Source organism: Linepithema humile, chromosome 1 (assembly GCF_040581485.1).
Source record: "Linepithema humile isolate Giens D197 chromosome 1, Lhum_UNIL_v1.0, whole genome shotgun sequence".
NCBI classification, from domain to species: domain Eukaryota; kingdom Metazoa; phylum Arthropoda; class Insecta; order Hymenoptera; family Formicidae; genus Linepithema; species Linepithema humile.
In genome coordinates this window covers 43,811,777-43,831,917 of record NC_090128.1, presented here as the reverse complement: position 1 = coordinate 43,831,917, position 20,141 = coordinate 43,811,777, and the positions used below count along the sequence as shown (strand labels likewise).

The 20,141-nt window shown below is 36.3% G+C and overlaps 2 long non-coding RNA genes across 3 annotated transcripts in view; one reads left to right on the top strand and one right to left on the bottom strand.

Annotated features, from left to right (window-relative positions):
* LOC136996980 (uncharacterized) overlaps positions 1–19,768 on the bottom strand; it is a 48,432-nt gene extending 28,664 nt beyond the window's left edge. The window contains exon 1 of the long non-coding RNA XR_010887807.1: positions 19,359–19,768. This is a non-coding gene — a long non-coding RNA (uncharacterized lncRNA). The remainder of the gene's footprint in view (positions 1–19,358) is intronic.
* Positions 1–20,141, top strand: part of LOC105678162 (uncharacterized) — a 162,865-nt gene that overhangs the window by 120,463 nt on the left and 22,261 nt on the right. The gene's annotated exons all lie outside the window — the stretch shown is intronic.

Here is a 20,141-nt window from a genome sequence, read left to right as displayed (position 1 = left end):
CACATTTTCCTAACAAATATTAATGTAAAAGCGCCGCTAAATAGCTAATGTGCGTTTTATTAGAGAAGAAATAGCAATGTTTAGTTTTATATTTATATTGCGCTATGAGGTCTGATGATTAAAACACCGTAAACAGGGTATTATTAAGCTGAACTGATGCACCGCATTTGATGTCATTGATATTAATCAGCCTGATTATTAATTAGCCATTAATATTCCAACAGCGATGCTCCTCTATCTTCATGTTCGCCGCATACGCGCTTTTTTTTCCGCTCACTTCTGACGCATTTTTTTTAAACTCACTGTCTCATTCCTTCATTATCAGACAATACGAGACAATGCAATTAGTTGTACTAAGATTTTTTATATCGGCGAGTGTATAAAATATCATAAATTCTCGATGCGCTTTTTTGAGGCTTCGCAAAAAGATACCAGCTAAATTCGCATACCGCGATAATGCCTTTGACCTCTCGACAAATCTATTAAGATATCGATAAAGATTGTTAATATAGATATCGCTTCTTAATTATTAGAAAACTCTGCATTCAGACGCAATAGTGACAACTTAATGCGACACTACATCTTCCTTATTATACATCAACCAAGTCACATCAACTTTTCGCTGTAATCGTCGGAAGCTTTATTTTTTATTGATTAAACACACCGACGAGTGTCGTTGACACGGTGTAGAACGTCGTGATATTAGGAGGAAACGGAGTCTTCGCGCCTGTGCATATCGGTCGACGAACCTCCGCGGCGCTTGCTATCCTGTGAAATGGGCGCGCTTTTCGGCGCCGGCTGGCGATTCGGCGCGCTTGAATCGACGCGCGTCCCGACGCGCATCCCGAGGGAAAGCGAAGCTCCGGCCGCGGCGCGTTACACCTCACCGGTAGACTATGAGCGGTTTCCTGGCAGCCTGGTACGGGAGTCCCGGATTTTCGGGCAAATCGGCAGTTTTTCTACCGGGATATGGCCCGGCACCCCCGTAGGACCTGTGCGTCACCTGTGCAGGTGGGTCTCCCGCGGGAAACGCTCGTGAGAATGTGGGGTGAGAGAGGCGCGCGTCGCGACGCGCAGCGTCGTCTCCCGCGGGTAAGGAGACAACGCGAATGCGCCGGCGATGTGTCTTGATCATCGACTGATTTCCTAATTCCGCGACAGCCACCGATGCGACGCGACGCAACGTGACGCCACGCGTCACCCCACCGACTAGACTGACGCGCGCGTGGTGACGCAAGCACCTTCGACAGCGTCGCCGACGTCTAGGCGCAAACAGGAGGACATGTTGGCGCCGAGGATGCGAAACGGGGAGAGGACCACACATCCCCGCAGACGCATCTCGACGACACGTGGCGGCGGCGATGTGGATTGCGGGTTCTCCCTCTGTCCCGGAATACGAGTGCGTTCTTCTCGATAACGTTGTACTTGATATAATGATGATGTCGCGTATTCGTCACAGAAACGCAAATCTTTCTTCCGTTTTTTGCGTGATTTTGTAAAAAGTTTTATTCGGAAAGATAAGCGAGAGATAATCGCCTTAAGAATGCCGATGGTTTCTTAATTTTTGCGCGTCGACGGGAAGAACCTCGCACACGGTTTTAATTCGAGATATCGAGCCGACGTAATATGGATTTGATTTTCGGAAGTATGTGCTACAGCACGTGAAGGGAGAGTTATGACTTATCCCGAATTAGGAGACTATGCGAGAACGGGGATCCTTCCTCCCACGGGAAAGCCGGTGGACGCCAGAGGCGAGGAAGGATCAAAGTCGTGGTGGGGCAAACGGTTAAGCATACTGCATGGAAAATGCGTAGTTGGGGAAACTATGAAAGACCGGGTCTCAGGAATACAGGAACAGAAGAGGATTTTTAGTAGATTCTCCTAGAATCGCACTGCTACATTCGCACGCGTTTACAACTATTTCAATTTCAAAACCAATCGATTTCCAACTATTGCAATTCAGTTTTGTTTGCAACGATTATTCAAGCGATAGTATATTTTTCCCCCTTTTTTATACTTCTACTTAATATTTTACTTTATTTAACCCGATTTTCGCAATCAAGTTTTCAAAAATTATTTTCACATCAAAAGTTTCCTTTTTTTCGCACTAACATCCTGCGACGGCTCTTAATGTTCTAATATTAAAAATTTTCGCACTAACATCTCGCGACGGCTCTTAATGCTCTTCTAATATATTATTTGATAGCTATCACATGAGCCTTTCCATTATATGTGTTTCCTTTTTTTATTATGTTTCCAAAATGAGACTGATAAGTTTTTTCGCGATATGGTTTGCAAGATTAATGTAAGATCAGTTCGATAAATATTTTAAAAATATTAATCATCCGAGTTTTTTGCCAATTAAGTAATGAATAGGTTTTTTAAACGCATTTGTAACGCAGGTACAACTGTGTTTAAAAAATGGAAAAGGATTGGACGTGAACTTAAATTTTAAACATAAGCTAAGATCGAGCGAAATATAAGAATAAGGGCAACGTGCGACATTCTTTCCGAAGCCCGATGCTTCCGTTACAGTTATTGATGTTTGACCAGCGCTAGCTAATTCCGACCTTTTTTGTTCGGTCCATCCCACGGGCAAGGCTCTCCCGAACACTGCTTCTTTCAACGTATGACCTCCTAGTCGTGAGGGAAATTCACCCTCCCGGTGCTGGGAATTTTCTCGTTCGACGAAGACCTTGTTCCCCTCAATTTCCGGGACTGAGCTAGGTCAGGGAAAGCGAAAGCACGCGCGCGTCTCCTGCGCGCCTGTTTATTGTCACGTCGAGTTCTGGCATGAAGGCCACCGATTTTCCGCCGGTGAAAATGGGCGGCTGGACGCGTCCACGAGTCCCGCAGGACCTCTGGCCAGGCCGTCTGCCTTCTCGTTCGTTTGCTAGCCTGTTACATTGATGCTTCAATTTTTCGTCAAAATTCCATTTTCGTGAAAAAAATCGTGCCATTCTTTGACGAAACATCGATCATGCGCGCCTAGCTGAAGCTATTCCGTTTGAACATTATTGCCAAACAAATCTATTTATCTAAATATGTCTATAAATATATGATGACCTAGTTGACGGAATACTATAAAACACAGAATCATTTACATCGGCATTATTCTGCAAAATTGCATGAAAATGCGAAAGTATAATTAATTAAATCCACCAACTCTAATAGTTTTGGTAACACAATTCTCATTTTAATAAAATAAATTGCAATTTAAGTAAAATAAATTCAAAATTCTCCGATGTTTGAAAGTCCTCTCTGCAGGCATGACTAAAGATTTGAATTTATTATAAAATTTGTATGATTCATGGTATGACATCAATTTTCTACAAGAATCTGTTTTCATACTCTGTTTCAGCGTTAAAGCGTTTGAATAATGACAATCAATTTAGTTGACGCGTAAAAGCCACTGCCGATACTGCGCATTATTTTATTAATTTCGTTGGACATTAATTCGACATATAATATATGATCAGATTATGAATGCGTTGAAAGGATCTCGCGACAATAAATGGGTCCAATTCGCGTTAATCAGCGAAATTAATTTAAGAAAACAAAACAGCGACGGTTATTTATTTTTACGCAACAAATTATTGCAAATTTATCGAATATTCGGCTTTATTGAAACGAATGTCACTAGTGCAATATTACGAGCATGCAATTAATATAAACTGCAAAAGCTGCATGCAAATAGAAAGTAATATACATTACACAATACAACATATTCTATAACATGCATTACATTATGCATGATACTTAATGTAATGCAACGTGATCCAAATGACTTATAAAGCGCTAGGAAATGGAGCGAAATTAGATATTTATTTAATCGATACTTGACGATAGGTCATCGGATTGACATTATGGGTTATAGCGAAAATGTCGTAGTAACATAAGAAAACATCTTGGAAAGCCGCCCGGTTGGCGGAAATAGCTTGTTAGCCGGCGTGCATTCCTGGTACGGTCGCCTAGACTTTTCGGGAATGCTTTCCGACCCACCCGCTTTTCCAGGCTACTTTCGGGATAGACGAGAATACCTCCAGTCGCGCAGGACCTCCTGGTAGAAAGGGTGGTTCTAGCTGGGGTTAGTTTTACCTATTGAATATAACTATGGTCGTGCTGGAATTTCCACCGCAAACCTAATCGCTCAAAGGCTCGCATAAGTTCGTCTCATTGTACTTTCCGCCGTTCGAATAATGTGTTCAGATAAATATCTGAAGTTGATAAGGAGTTGTGCGTAGTGTGTCATCTCGAAATATGTATAATTATGGATCTTGTGAATGAATTTATGGTATATCGTAAAAATGCAAAATTGCTGATACAAGTAAAATAATAAAGCCAAAGCAATTATTTTATTTTATTTATGTTGTTCACTGAAACTTCTATAAAATTTCAGTTCTTTTTAGTCAATAATAATTACTTTCTTGACATGATAAAATCAAAACAAAAAAGCTTTATTTTAATTATTTCGCTATATTTTCATCAACCTTTTCACACTCAAACCAAGGTTGCTAAGGTTTGTGTGATTACAAAATAATTGGCGCGGCGTGCATACCTGAATTCATTCTTAAAGCATGTAGTTTCCGTAGAAATCCGCAAACAATTATCTCCGCTCTTTGCTCGTGCTAACGTACTCGACCGCATTAACGAATCCGTTAATCATACGCTCTCGTCTCTCCAATTATTTCAGGCTCGGCGATACTCAACGCCGGGCGGCAGCGAATTAAATGTGTACGCGTGACGTGGCGAGGTCGTGCAAGGTGAGCAACCTCACACTCACACGCTCGTGCATAGCTCGCACGCATACGCTCGATCGTTTACGCACGATCGCGGCTGGTCAATCGAACGAACGCGCGTTCGTGCTCGCTCGCTCGCGTGTGTGTCGCGTCGCGTGGCGTTGGAAACCGGGGAACACCTATGGAGCAGCGACGCGTTAAGGTGTACTCACATCTGGTCAGGGTTGTTTGAGATAAACATCTCACCTACGCATTGACAATGGAATGCTTAACGGAGCGTTTGACAATAATACATTGGGAAAATAATAATGGATTATCACTTTATTTTGTGAAGTTTGGAATTTCCGCATCAACTTTATATCTTGATCGTCCAACTAGTCTTAGCACGAATTTATTTTTGCACAACATCTTTATTACAGAAATTTACAGAAATGTTCAAGGATATGCAATAATAAATTGTTAAGCACATTTAATAGAACATCGGAAAATATATTTATTAATCAAAGTTAACACAGCATAGATAATTTTCGGAAGTTAATCCTACTTTTTTGAATTTCTTTTTAAGGCTCCTGGGTAGTCACCGCAGCCATATTAGATTCGTGACGTCAGAAGCGAGAAATGACACGCCGAGAATTCTTGCGTGCCATTTCTAAATAAAATGATAATTTAACAAAGTACCACTCTGGATCGCTTTAAGACACCTGTAAAATTGTCCGAAAACTATGCTTTTTCCTTGACAGGTTATAAACAATTGTTAAATCAACAGTGAAACGAAGCCTAATTATGCGAGAAAACACACGGTTGACAGCTGTCTGTATGAGTAGAAAATTCTCCTTCTACGTTGGGCTTTCCCTGCTAATCTTAGTTTTCGGATAATTTTACAGGTTTCATGAACACGTCACATATCACAGTACTAACATTTAACGAATATTAATGAAATGGCACGCAAGAATAAATTGGGTAGTCAACATGTCATTTTTTCACGCCTAATAGTTCATCGATTCTCCACCTAAGACGCTGCATAAGAATTTCTGTCATATGGACATGTCGGTAACGGTACTAAGCTATATATATTCTGTATTTATCGCGTTTATTTTTTTGTAAACAAATTTTTAAATTATAAATTAACATTTTGTATGTTATTCAGTAATTTACTTTTATCGAATCAATTGATTAGGTCAAACTGTTACACTATTTATTTATACGATAAATCGACTGGGTAAATTCGACTAGGTTTTTATTCCTACCACAATTATGTCGCTACTGTCAACGCGGAGTTCACGGCTGTGGGGCCAGGAGCCTTAAGAGGATGCTGAAGTGACGGGCGAACTCCGTCGCGAAAGCGCCATCATTTCGATGGTACTAAAAATGAAATGACATTATCGGCGCAGCCTACGGACCTATGCCGCGTAGGTCCGTGTGTACGCATTTGTTTGTAGTGGTGACTCACTACACTGACGTGTGGTCTGTGTATGTGTGTCATCGGAAGTTTGTAAACAAACGATGCTTGCGCTTGTTTCCTCGACTGAAATTTCGTCGCAAGGCTGCAATATAATGTCCGAGAAAACATAAGCGTATACAAGGTGTCAAATAAATACAAACTAAATATGACAAAATAATAAATGAAAAATATACATATAATACTATATATATCATTGAAGAAAAATGTCATATACTTTTCTTACTTTTATCCTTATGTAGTAAATACTAAATAACTAATTAATCAATTAATTAATATATACATATACACATATATTCAATAAATAGTTATCTTTATTTTGTATTTTATATGATAATGACTGAAATAATAAAAGTATATATTATTTCAGTTATTAGGACCTTGAATAAGTTCTCGCTGTTTTTTTTGTTAAAAAAAAACATTAATTTAAAATATAAGGCTTACAATAACTTTACTCAAAGTATTGTCCATCATTAGAGACCACTTTCTCCCATCTTTCTGGCAGTAATTGAATCCCCCGTCGAAAAAACGATTCATCTTTTGACGCAATCCATGAATCGACCCATTTTTCGGTTTCTTCGAAAGAATGGAAGCGCTGCTCGCTCAAACCATGCGCCATCGACCGAAACAAGTGGTAATCCGAGGGGGCTATGTCCGGTGAATACGGCGGGTGAGGTAGAACTTCCCATTGAAGCGTTTCCAGGTAAGTTTTGACTGGTTTTGCCACATGTGGCCGAGCATTGTCATGTAACAAAATGACTTTGTCGTGTCTCTGCCCGTATAGTGGCCGCTTTTCTTTTAGAGCTCGACTCAAACGCATCATCTGAAGTCGATAGCGAGCTCCCGTGATAGTTTCATTAGGTTTCTTCGTCTTCAAACTTTGTCGGTGCTCCAGAACGTTCTTTATCTTCAAGGTCAAAGTCATTATTTTTAAAGCGCCTAAACCAGTCTCTGCATGTCGTATTCGACAGAGCATTGTCACCATATGTTTCAACAAGAATTCTGTGTGCTTCAGCTGCAGATTTCTTTTGAATAAAGCAGTGCAATAAAATTCCCCGCAAAAACACTTTATTTGGCACAAAAGTAGACATTTTCGCAATAGGTAATTAAACACGTGGTTGACACTGTGGTAAACTGTATCTACTAGAATTTGAGGTTACATATAGTACTACTTAGCTGATGCGTTTCCGTACGAAATTCCATGCACAGAGTGCCGCTACGCCATCTTTTAAGAAACAGCGAGAACTTATTCAAGGACCTAATATATAAAATACAAAATAAAGATAACTATATTCAATATGTATATGTATGTATTCAATAATTAATTAACTTATTTATTTATTTTGTATTTATTACATAAGAATAAAAATAGGAAAAGCATATAACATATTTTTCCAATTAGATATATAGTATTATACATACATTTTTCAAATAAAATATTTTATCATATCCAACTTATATCTATTAGACATCTTGTATAAGTCTATTTTGTCTCGTATGTACATCATTCAGCCATACGATAGAATTTCAATTGCGAGAAAAAAGGTTAAATAACCTTATAAATTATCTGATAAAATATAAACAGACCACACGTGCAGTAAATTGCAAACTAAAATAAATACGTATTTCTTCAAATCTGTCAGCTGACGTTAGATCGCCTATGACAATATTTCTTAAAATCTGCCAGTTCACGAATAAATCGTCTTTAGCTCTCTTTTTTCTAAACTGTCAGCTGACGTTAGATCGCCTCTGACTATATTTCTTAAAAATTGTCAGCTCACGATAGATCGCCTCTGACAATATTTCTTAAAATCTGCCAGTTCACGAATAAATCGTCTTTAGCTCTCTTTTTTCTAAACTGTCAGCTGACGTTAGATCGCCTCTGACTATATTTATTAAAAATTGTCAGCTCACGATAGATCGCCTCTGACAATATTTCTTAAAATCTGCCAGTTCACGAATAAATCGTCTTTAGCTCTCTTTTTTCTAAACTGTCAGCTGACGTTAGATCGCCTCTGACTATATTTATTAAAAATTGTCAGCTCACGATAGATCGCCTCTGACAATATTTCTTACAATTTGCCAGTTCACGAATAAATCGCCTTTAGCTCTCTTTCTTCTAAACTGTCAGCTGACGTTAGATCGCCTCTGACTATATTTATTTAAAATTGTCAGCTCACGAAAGATCGCCTCTGGCTTGTCTTATTCTATATTGCCAGTCCACGACAAAGCCGCCTCTGGCTTGAAGACAAGAATAAGAATTTTCTTCTAATGCCAGTCCACGAGAAAACCGCCTCTGGCTTGTCTTATTCTATATTGCCAGTCCACGAGAAAACCGCCTTTGGCTTGTCTTATTCTATATTGCCAGTCCACGAGGAAACCGCCTCTGGCTTGAAGACAAGAATAAGAATTTTCTAATGCCAGTCCACGAGAAAACCGCCTCTGGCTTGTCTTATTCTATATTGCCAGTCCACGAGGAAACCGCCTCTGGCTTGAAGACAAGAATAAGAATTTTCTAATGCCAGTCCACGAGAAAACCGCCTCTGGCTTGTCTTATTCTATATTGCCAGTCCACGAGAAAACCGCCTCTGGCTTGTCTTATTCTATATTGCCAGTCCACGAGGAAACCGCCTCTGGCTTGAAGACAAGAATAAGAGTTTTCTAATGCCAGTCCACGAGAAAACCGCCTCTGGCTTGTCTTATTCTATATTGCCAGTCCACGAGGAAACCGCCTCTGGCTTGTCTTATTCTTTATTGTAAGATACTTTTATTACGTCATATACTTTATGTATATATATATATAATGTATATTATATGCTCCACATTATCTATATTTATATCAAAATATTTTTTTAAGAAATTGACATCATTTTGTATACTCTTTTTACAATAAATGTATATGATATATGCCATATTTTTTATTTCTAAAGCATGAAATATAAAAATATTTTTATTTTTTTGTGTCTATCATTTGTAAAAAAATCTTGATAAAAGAAACAACATTAATTTTGCGACTTGCAATAATCTGTTTCATTATATGCTTCTTTTAAATACTTACAATTAGCTTTATTTTATGTGATTAACTTGGTATTTAAAATACGTATCAAAATCGAAAATGTATTTCTGTTACAGTAGAAAAGAAACATTCTTGTCTTACAACAGAGAGAAATGGCAAAATATAATATTGTCTAAAGTACAGTCCAATAAAAACAGTTAAAATTGAACATTTTATAAAACCACTGTGATTCATGAAAAATCAGAATTATTTTTTCAAAAATATAGACATATTTCGACTGTGTGTTTTAAACTGCACTACACATTCAAAATTCACAGAATAAATTTATTTCTGCAAAGTTGTGTATAATGTCAGTGGAAAAGTGATTTATTTGTTATTACATATACATGATATTTTCCCATTCCTCTCTGGTGTAAGACTACAATGTTATTTTTCTACTGAACTAGAAATTAATTTTATATTTTGATGTGTATTTTAGATACCAAGGTAAACGCATAAAATAAGGCTAGTTGTAAGTATTTAAAAGAAGTATATATTGAAACAGATAATTGCAAGTCACAAAATTAATGTTTTTTTTATCAAGATTTTTTTACAAATGATGCATACAAGAAACTAAAAATACCTTTATATTTCATGCTTTATAAATAAGTTATATAACATATACATTTATTATAAAAATATATACAATATACAAAATAATATTAACTTTTTACATAGATACTTTGATGTGAATATACATAATATGGAGCACATAATATACATAATATATACATATAAAGCACATGAATAAAAGTATTTTGTAGAAATTAGAATATGAATGTATGTAATTAAATAATATAAATGTTTGCAAAAATGTTGCAAAATTTATGTATAATACATACACTTTTTTATCCTTCAGAGTGCCTTTTCCATTTTTTTCAGCCGGGTTTTGTAGCACATAACACAAACACACACACACGCACAACTAATACACACATAACGAACCTAAAAGATTCTGTATATGACAAATAGCACTGAGAACTGTATAGCGCCTCTATCCCAAAATCTCGGAACTAATCTATAGCTCTTTTTTACCTTATTCTTTCTATATTGCACACATGCTTTACATAAATCTGGAAAAGGGTGGCGTTTTGAAAATAAGTCTCTAAGCTCTATTTTTTTGGTTTTCCATTATTGTTTCATACGCTCTTCTTCGGCACATGGTCTTGTTTTGCAGATTGAAGCAGTATAATTTTGATATAAAAGATATAATTCTTTGAGGTGACATTGTCGGTAAATTTTCAAAAATTTTTTTTATTTTTTGGTTTAAATTTGACCAACTGCCGAAAGATTAGCATATGTACTTTATTTACACCAAAGGATTTGTAATTCTATTAAAGCAATAAAAAACGCCACCCTTTTTAGAAAATTGAAGTTTCGGTCGGTAACAATATGACTTCAGCATCCTCTTAAGATATCTTTGTAACTATTTTCTAAATAATAAACTGAAATTTTAATGCATAGGTTTATTCCGAAAATTTGTTCTCTAAAAATGTAATTTATTTATAACCAACTGTGCTAACACCGCAGTCTTTTATCGAATGTACTTATTATTCCTTAGTCGAACAATGTTGCTATTATCGAAAGCTCGTTAATAGATCGAATTTATAAACACTTTTTTAAAAGTGGATTGGCAAAACAGGAGTTTATTAATGAGATGCTAGAATGAATCTGCTTTGTGTAGAAATCCCGGATCTATGATGTCAGACACAAGGTAGCTGGAACGGGCACGGTGTTGTTAACATATGTGAATAAACCTTAAATATGACAGTACAGTGGCATTCCAACCGGTAACTCCTGTTCGCGGAGTCTACAAGGATAGAAAGGTGTCTGGCCGGTATAGACTGCTCCGCGCAGCAGTCTGAGCGGTTTTCCTCGTGGACGCCGGGGTATATACGGTACGATCAACAAACAGCGATACCTAGAAAACGATACCTGAGGCATTGGAAAGTAGCCGTTCATCGCGTGGAATTTCGCACCGATTTTATACTCTTCTATCGCGGACAGCGTGTCGAGCATTTAATGGCGCGATCAGTATTTAGAGCGCGCGAACATACACATATCGAATCAATGTTTCTTATTTATAATATTTATAACACACTGTGACTTTTGTTGCGACTAGAGAAATGTTAGTAGTAGGTTTTCCGTTTGATTTATTTTACTCTCAGCGAATCTTAATGAGGAAAGTCATTGGACTGTATATATTTTGAGGAGGAGAAATGGACAGAGGGGGATAAACCAGTTTTAATTATGGATGTTAATATACAGAAAGAGAGAGAGAAAAAGAGAAAAAAGCATGCTTGACAAAAAGTGATATTGATGGATGTTGCTTTACAGCACCTGATAGTAATTCATGTAGAAGGAAAGAGATCGAAAACGCAGATTGCAATGCTCTCGGAGGATTTGTAATTAATGATAGATATGGAAATTAGGGGCCCAGTTATCAGATTTCGGAAATGATATTTCAGTGTGGTCTAAAAAGATGTCGTTATGGTATCCCGATCGCTAACTTTGGAGAGTGCAAGTTCATTGCGGGAAAGGGTATCTAATAGTTACCGATTCATTCATGCAGGTGTGAAATATTTTGTCTGAACAACATTCTAAAATTTAGAGTTTCGCCAAATAATGATCAGAATATCGTTGATTTTTCCTTCTATTTATATAACAAAAAAACAGTCTAATTATTATTTTATAATAATAATTTGTATTATTTATATTATATCTTGATAGCAGTTTGCACGATCGTATTCAAATTAACACTAGATTATGAAAAAAGTCAATAACGCTTTAAATTTAAAACGATAAAGTTAAATAAAGGAAATTTGATTATAAAATAAAATGTGAAAGTTGAGGGGCGGCAGAAAAACGAACCTAATTTTGTCAAAATGAGATAATAGTTAGCGTGTGTCATCGTAATTTTTATTAAATAATAATCCGAGGTGCGGTTTTACGGCCGCGCCATTCGAGGCAAACTACCCTCATTATGCAAACCCCTTCACGCGCGCGCGCCGTCCCGGATGACGGAAGTTAACACCCCGGCTTTACGGACCCTCTTTGCGATTATGTAGGCAAAGTCCACAGCACCTTGTACACCCACGCTCTTTCTCGTCATCGTCTATACGTTATTATGCGTGCTAAAGTGCAGTAGCGTGGGAACAAAGAGCGCGTGGCCAATCGCGTATAGAATAAAAATCCTTTGAAAGATACGCACGCGTTCTCCTGACAGGCTCGTTGTTAAACAGGCGCGGCGCTATTCACTTAAAACTGATACTGGATACATCCCGTGTAAATTTCAAAGGATAAACGTGCGAATACATAAGCGTCGCTCTGTATTAAACTCGACACTTTATAAAATTGTGTATTAAAAGAATATTATATTTCTTAGAAAAAATGCTAATCTTCGTTTTAAGTATCTTTTTACACAAACATCGGTATAATTATTTAAAAAAAAAATTGATAATAAGATATGGAGAAAATATGCGCGCAAAATGATCGCAAAATTTTGATCTGCTTAAGAATAAGATTGAATTGTGCAGATATATATTTATATATTTAATTATATAATACACAAATTTTTTATTGAAAGGAAAGATGAATTTTTTGTTATACATTTTGCAACAATATCATATTTTATATTATCAAGTCAGTAAATGAATGAGAAATAACTTGTGTTTTTCTGTACAATTCAATTTTATTCCTGAAGAGAATTGGCATCTTTATAGGAAGCCTTCCAAGAATATTCTCGACCCGCGGTATCGCATTGGACGATCCTTTGGGCTTTATAGGGATCCTTCAGAAAGTATGATAAAATCGAGGATAAAGACTTGTTTCGCGGTGAGGAAAGTGGTAAACTATGACACACGGGATTTCCGTGCGGTCTTAGAATACAGGATGCGCTTAATTTTTTCGTTCTAACGTGCCACGATGTGTATATTACATCAATTTATAACTCTCTTTTTCCTCCTTTTTCTTCTTAATGCAACATCGTAATAGCGTTGCAGCATTCTATTCGCCGATGCCGCCTTTATTGCCACTTTTTACTTAGATAGACTCATGTATATATAAAGCGAGTAATAATAAAGAATGCGGACGATAAATTAAAGGTGAGCGCAAGATTACTTTAATATCAGAATTCATCCGCAATATATTGTACAAAAAGCAGCAGGCGATACTCCTCTTGACAATTATTGTCCGCCGTGCGATAAAAATCTCAGAAATTAATTCTTTAACTTCTTGATGTGATGTATTTTTTCTTCAATTTTTGCTTCGCGCGACAATGTCGATAAGCACGATGAAATTGTGGCAAATTAAATCGAATATAACACCATCATTTATGAATGAGAAGTTATTTGCGGTCACAGAAAAATAATAAGTAATCCTTTTTCTAATGCAGCAAAGCACAAATAAAATTAAAAAAATTGCAATTATATATGCATATTATTATTTTTTGTTCTAAATTAAGGGAAAACTGTTATTAAATAATCAATACATCATGATATCTTTTTGTTGAAAAATTTCGAACCGGTGATAGTATCTTTATGACATTATCGAAATTACTAAACAGGAAGTTGCCGGACGATATACTACGCGGTTGATTGGAATTATGATTACTTTCTCTGCCGTCATTCCCTTCTCATTGATCTTTTTGATCGCATAACAAGTCGCCTGCTTCTCGCCGAGAGGATGTCCTTTCAGGTCGATTCACACGTGGGGGAACGCGCGTGGGTTTCCCAACCACGAGGCTTGTCACTTGGTATTACTTAGAACGAGCGATGAACCAGGACAGCGTAACCTCGTGAGTATTGGAGTCCGTATCTAATACAAGGTGTCTTGGAAGTGCAAATACTAATTATCAGTATTTTTAAGCCGATCTTGATTCTTTTTATACTCCTGATTTCCGGCGATAAACGAGGTGTGAGTATTTTAACGTTCGGATCAAATTTAAATTAGTGACTTATTTGAATTAAACATACTAGATAATTTGATATTAAATTGTTAACATTTTCATCAAAAACGATTAGCTGCAGAATTCATCGGCGAAATATTTGAATTATCTACTGGGTTACCATTTACACGATGGTGCGTGCACGATGCATTTTAACGAGAATATGCGCGCCAAAGCTGATGCAAAAAGTAAATAACGATTACATCGCGTGACGGCGAAATAAAATTATAATATAGCGCGCGTGGAGCGTGGGACGTGCGGTAGATATAAATATGTAACAATATTTATACCCGTCGACGCCGAAATATAAATATTGAAGCACGCACTTTCGCATATAAATATTTAGCTAATTTAATTTTATAGAAAGGAACGCGATGCAGCAAGCGAGACGGAAATAATCGTGCGGTCGTCTCTCCTCATTCAATTATAAATGTTTGATAATATTTCTGGAAATATAAACCTAATTATATACAAGCATGGGGAAGTATTTTTGTGTGAGAAGATATCACGCGTACAGAGTTAATCTGCTGAGTATTAATCGATCGATTATACTGCTAATATAATTCTCTTACAATGTAGATAAATAGATATTATCTTGCCTTTTCATCTTTATCATGTGCAATCTTTGTTATACGTAACCTTTCTAGAATCAATTATAATCAATCAACTACAATGTGATTATGATATCTCTGATACGAAACCATTCGTATTATATTTATTTATAAGGTTTAATGCCTTCTATTTGTGATAATTATTTATTTATAATGATTTTAAGACAAAAATAAAATTATAATTATTTCGATATTAATGCCGTTTGTCGTGCGTAAAACACTTGGCTTAATATTTCGCATAAACTTTGCGTGATTTGCCAATATATTAGTCTGCGATGCTGTCTCGTCATTCGAACGCTCCAGATATATTTATAGCGCCACTTAAATATGTACATGCGATGACGTTTTAATGACTTTCAGCGGAACGATATTTGCTATGATCCAAGCTACATGATTCTTTGCAACGCTTCATTATTGGAGCATTCAACACTTATGTGTTGCATCAAGCTAATAAAAATTTGAAAGTAAAATCAAAAAAATCTTGATTGTTACATTCAGTGCGATGAATTAATTATTATTTTCTCGACATGCAAACATGCAATCTAATCAATCTTGTTAATCGATCCTATTAAATCTTGCTGAGATAATCCTTTCGCTGAGTAACGACATTTGTAATCATCGATGCGAGTAGCAAATTAATTAATTAGATAGTAAAATGCATTTTCCGTTAATGTATTCACTTTTTTATCCGATATATAAAATTATACATAATCAATTGCATCATAAAATTTGCTGAATAGAAACGTTTCAAGAACCGTTATTCTCTGATAAGATAAGGGAGATATGACGAAAGTGTAGTCAAAATATAAAAAATGTGAGCATCTCCAAAGTTGCGTAGGACAAGATCGTGACACACAATGTAGGGTCGGAAGAACGAACGATAACGATACAGTTTGTCATCGTTTATTCCGTGATTTTGCCAAAATACCACGCTTGACATATCTAACCTTGATATATTATTATCCTACTTTGAGACGTGGAATATCACTACGTTTTTTATGAAGTAGTTGATTGTAAATACAAAAAGAAGAAAGAGGTTTTTTGCACGATAGAATAGATGTACAGATATACAGATAATAGATATACAGATTATTCTACAATTTGGAGTTTAGCTTCAAATATAGATTTTATTGTGATTTTTTTGTCTTATGAAAAATGTCGAAAAGCTAATATTGAAAGTTTTTAATTTTTTTAAGATATAATTCGGTATTTTAATCTAATTATAATATCATAAAGAATTCTTGGGTTTCGCAGCACGATTATATCTCGCTTAGAAGTTTAGTACGTGAAAGTCCATTTTTTAATCATTTTATTCGAAAAAAGTATTGACAAAGCTTTTTCTTATCTGATCGTCTTATTTGCCTTTCCTCTCTCACAGCGTATCGAAGAAAAGAGCGAAGAGTTTTAAATCAGGTGCGCAATTGCCACGTAATTTTCGGATGAGTCATAGGCTCGCTCGGTGTGTTGTCAGTCTTTGAAACGGCGCCATCGTTTATCGGTTATCGATTATCGGAGCTCCCTTATCAGTTGTATGTATGTGCTCTGGATGAAATTATCTATTATTATTTAACACCTATCATGAGATAACGTGATAACTTAATCCTCGCTTCGTTTGCCGCGATTTCTCGCTTTTGCATTTCATGTTTGTAAGACGACTAATCATTTATTTATCTGTCGTCTGCAATTTTTTTGCATTGTCGATTTTTATCTTTGAAATACATTGAGATAAAATAATTAAACATTGAAAAATGTAAATAACTGCAATACATTCAATAGAGCTTTTAGCATTATTTCGCCATCTATTGGCTTGCTCTGAACTTTCCATCGAAACTTCTTGCAAATAGCAGGACTCTGCTACTTTGTAATAATTAAAAACAATTACGCCCAATGCTATATATATATCTTTATATAACTTTATAACGGTACATAATATGCTTTGTTATGATTAATCATCTTTCTTCAGCGATCCTTGACAAGAAATATGGCTTCATAATTAATAATGAGCAATATCTTTATAAATTCGCAATATTTATTGCAAATTTTTTACAAGACACAATTAATACGGTAATTGCCGATAAAATTTGCTTTTTTTTTCTTTCCGTTCTATCTTCCGTTCTATCTTCTGTTCTCTTATACATATTATATAAATATATATAACCGGAACTAAGTCATACTTGTGTAATAAAGTGCAATTATTACTTTGCATTTTCGCGGAAAATGTTTCACATCTTGATGTAGTTCTGCGACGTTTGTTAGTTTCAACAGGATGCGGAATCCGTGCGAAATGGACTTCGCTCATCGGACAATGTTCACCTGCCTGCCAGGTTCCGACAACGGTTTATCCAACCAGTAATTACGCTTTTCCAATGGTGAAATTACTTCTGAGAAACCGACCCGCTCTTTCCGACGCGTTCGTCTCTGCCGCCGCCTCGGGGAGGAAGAAACGTACGGTTTCTACACATGCACACGACGATGAATGTTTGATCTGTGAAATCACGTTACTTCCTCGAACTATCCTCTTGTGTGTCTTCTACATCGGGATTACCGGGAATTTGACGATGTTTCCCGTTTTCGGTGGATTCCCGCTTCTCGCGCGCGCGTTACCGACAAAAAGCCGCAAAGCCGATAAGCAAAATTAATCCCGGCGATCGAAGCAAAGTTTCCATAGAAACTTGAAGATTCTTTTTCTGAATTTGTTCGTGCTATATTTCCTTTTATATTTTACATCGTTGCGGAATTATTCGAAAATAGGAGTAAAGAAATTTAATTCTTATTTTTGAACGTTAAGGCTCCTGGTCCCGTAGCCGTGAACTCCGCGTTGACAGTGGCGACATAATTGTGGTAGGAATAAAAACCTAGTCGAATTTACCTAGTCGATTTATTGTATAAGTAAATAGTGTAACAGTTTGACCTAATCAATTGATACAATAAAAGTAAATTACAGAATAACATACAAAATGCTAATTTATAATTCAAAAATTTGTTTACAAAAAAATTAACGCGATAAATACAGAATATATATAGCTTAGTACCGTTACCGACATGTCCATATGACAGAAATTCTCATGCAGCGTCTTAGGTGGAGAATCGATGAACTATTAGACGTGAAAAAATGACATGTTGACTATCCAATTTATTCTTGCGTGCCATTTCGTTAATATTCGTTAAATGTTAGTGCTGTGATATGTGACGTGTTCATGAAACCTGTAAAATTATCCGAAAACTAAGATTAGCAGGGACAACGTAGAAGGAGTATTTTCTACTCATACAGACAGCTGTCAACCGTGTGTTTTCTCGCATAATTAGGCTTCGCTTCACGGTTGATTTAACGATTGTTTATAACCTGTCAAGGAAAAAGCATAGTTTTCGGACAATTTTACAAGTGTCTTAAAGCGATCTAGAGTGTTACTTTGTTAAATTATTATTTTATTTAGAAATGGCACGCAAGAATTCTCGGCGTGTCATTTCTCGCTTCTGACGTCATGAATCTAATATGGCTGCGGTGACTACCCAGGAGCCTTAAGAGGATGCTGGAGTGCCTGACGAACTCCGACGCGAAAGCGCCATCATTTCGATGGAACTAAAAATTAGAGTGATATTATCGGCATAAGTCATAATCTAAGTATGAATGTATTGTGTATGCGTATGTGTGGTGCGTGTATATATTCGCATATTATTGTATAGCGCCTCTCTGATATTATCTTGGAACTAATCTTCTGTTATTTTTTCATCTGTTATACCGATATTGGACGCACACGTATGTAAAAATAGTCGGACAAGAATATTTTTTACATTAGACTTTTCAGCCCAATTTTAATGGTTCCATAACATTCTATTCTGCAGTCCGCAATTCGGGCTGCTCTTATTCAGCGTCTTAAAACTGTTAAACTTTTATAAAAAACGAAAATAGATAGCTCTATACAATATGTTATCCTAAGAGCAGAACAGAAATTAATGAATAGAAACAAATTTTGTTATTAATTCTTTTTTTTCCAAATAAAGTCGAGCAGCCCGAATTCCATTTTTGTGTACACTTTACTCCTGCAAAAGGATTTACAATTCTATGCAACCAATAAAAAGATATTCTTGTTCGAAAAAATATAATGTCCGGCCGGTAACTCCAGCATCCCCTTAAAAGCAAAAATACACTTATTTCCTTTTGCTTGTCAAATTACATCAAAATCAAAATGGGCCAGATTGCAAATATTTATCAGGCACGAATCCAACTTTACGATCTCGTGTTTATATTCGCAATACCTTTTTACAGCTTTTCCGCGCAATTATTGCCTTATCCTGCAATCCAAGTCTGCCTTTGTATTGACGAGTAAAGACACGCGGTCTGAAAACATCGCACGAAGTGCTCGGGTTATATTATACATAACAGGGGATGAAGGTAAACGAGGAGAGCGCTTTAGGTACGCGCGGGCATGCGGTACCAGCTATCCCGGTTTTACTGCATATTGAAGCTATAACCCGTGCGTTACGGAGCCTTTTAGTGGAAGTTCAGAGCGAGAAAGTAGAGCGCAGAGCAGCATGGTGAGATATACACTCACCCGAAAAAAAAGCGGTACACTGAAAATGTGGGAAAAATTCATCAAATTTCAACTGACGATAACTTCGTAAATAATAAAGATAGAAAGTTCTATAAAATATGGAAATGAAGCTAAAAATCTCTACTTTAAGAATCAATTTATTTCAATGTTGCAAAATAAATTTATTGAAAATGGCGGATGACAAAGCGCGAGCATGCAAAATTGAAAAATAATGGTTCGAGTTTGCGACGGTGCACGGTATAAACAAAAAATTGTAGCTTATTGGGATCAAAAGCGTACGAAAGTACAGAGTCTCCTCTTTAAAATGCTTTTTTATGCATCTTGATACGATGATTTTTCGCCGAGAGATTCGCATTTGAAGTAAGAATCTGCCTTTTTCTTCAAATGCGAATCTCTCGGCGAAAAATCATCGTATCAAGATGCATAAAAAAGCATTTTAAAGAGGAGACTCTGTACTTTCGTACGCTTTTGATCCCAATAAGCTACAATTTTTTGTTTATACCGTGCACCGTCGCAAACTCGAACCATTATTTTTCAATTTTGCATGCTCGCGCTTTGTCATCCGCCATTTTCAATAAATTTATTTTGCAACATTGAAATAAATTGATTCTTAAAGTAGAGATTTTTAGCTTCATTTCCATATTTTATAGAACTTTCTATCTTTATTATTTACGAAGTTATCGTCAGTTGAAATTTGATGAATTTTTCCCACATTTTCAGTGTACCGCTTTTTTTTCGGGTGAGTGTATATTTCAACGCGTGAGTGAGCGCTCGCGTAC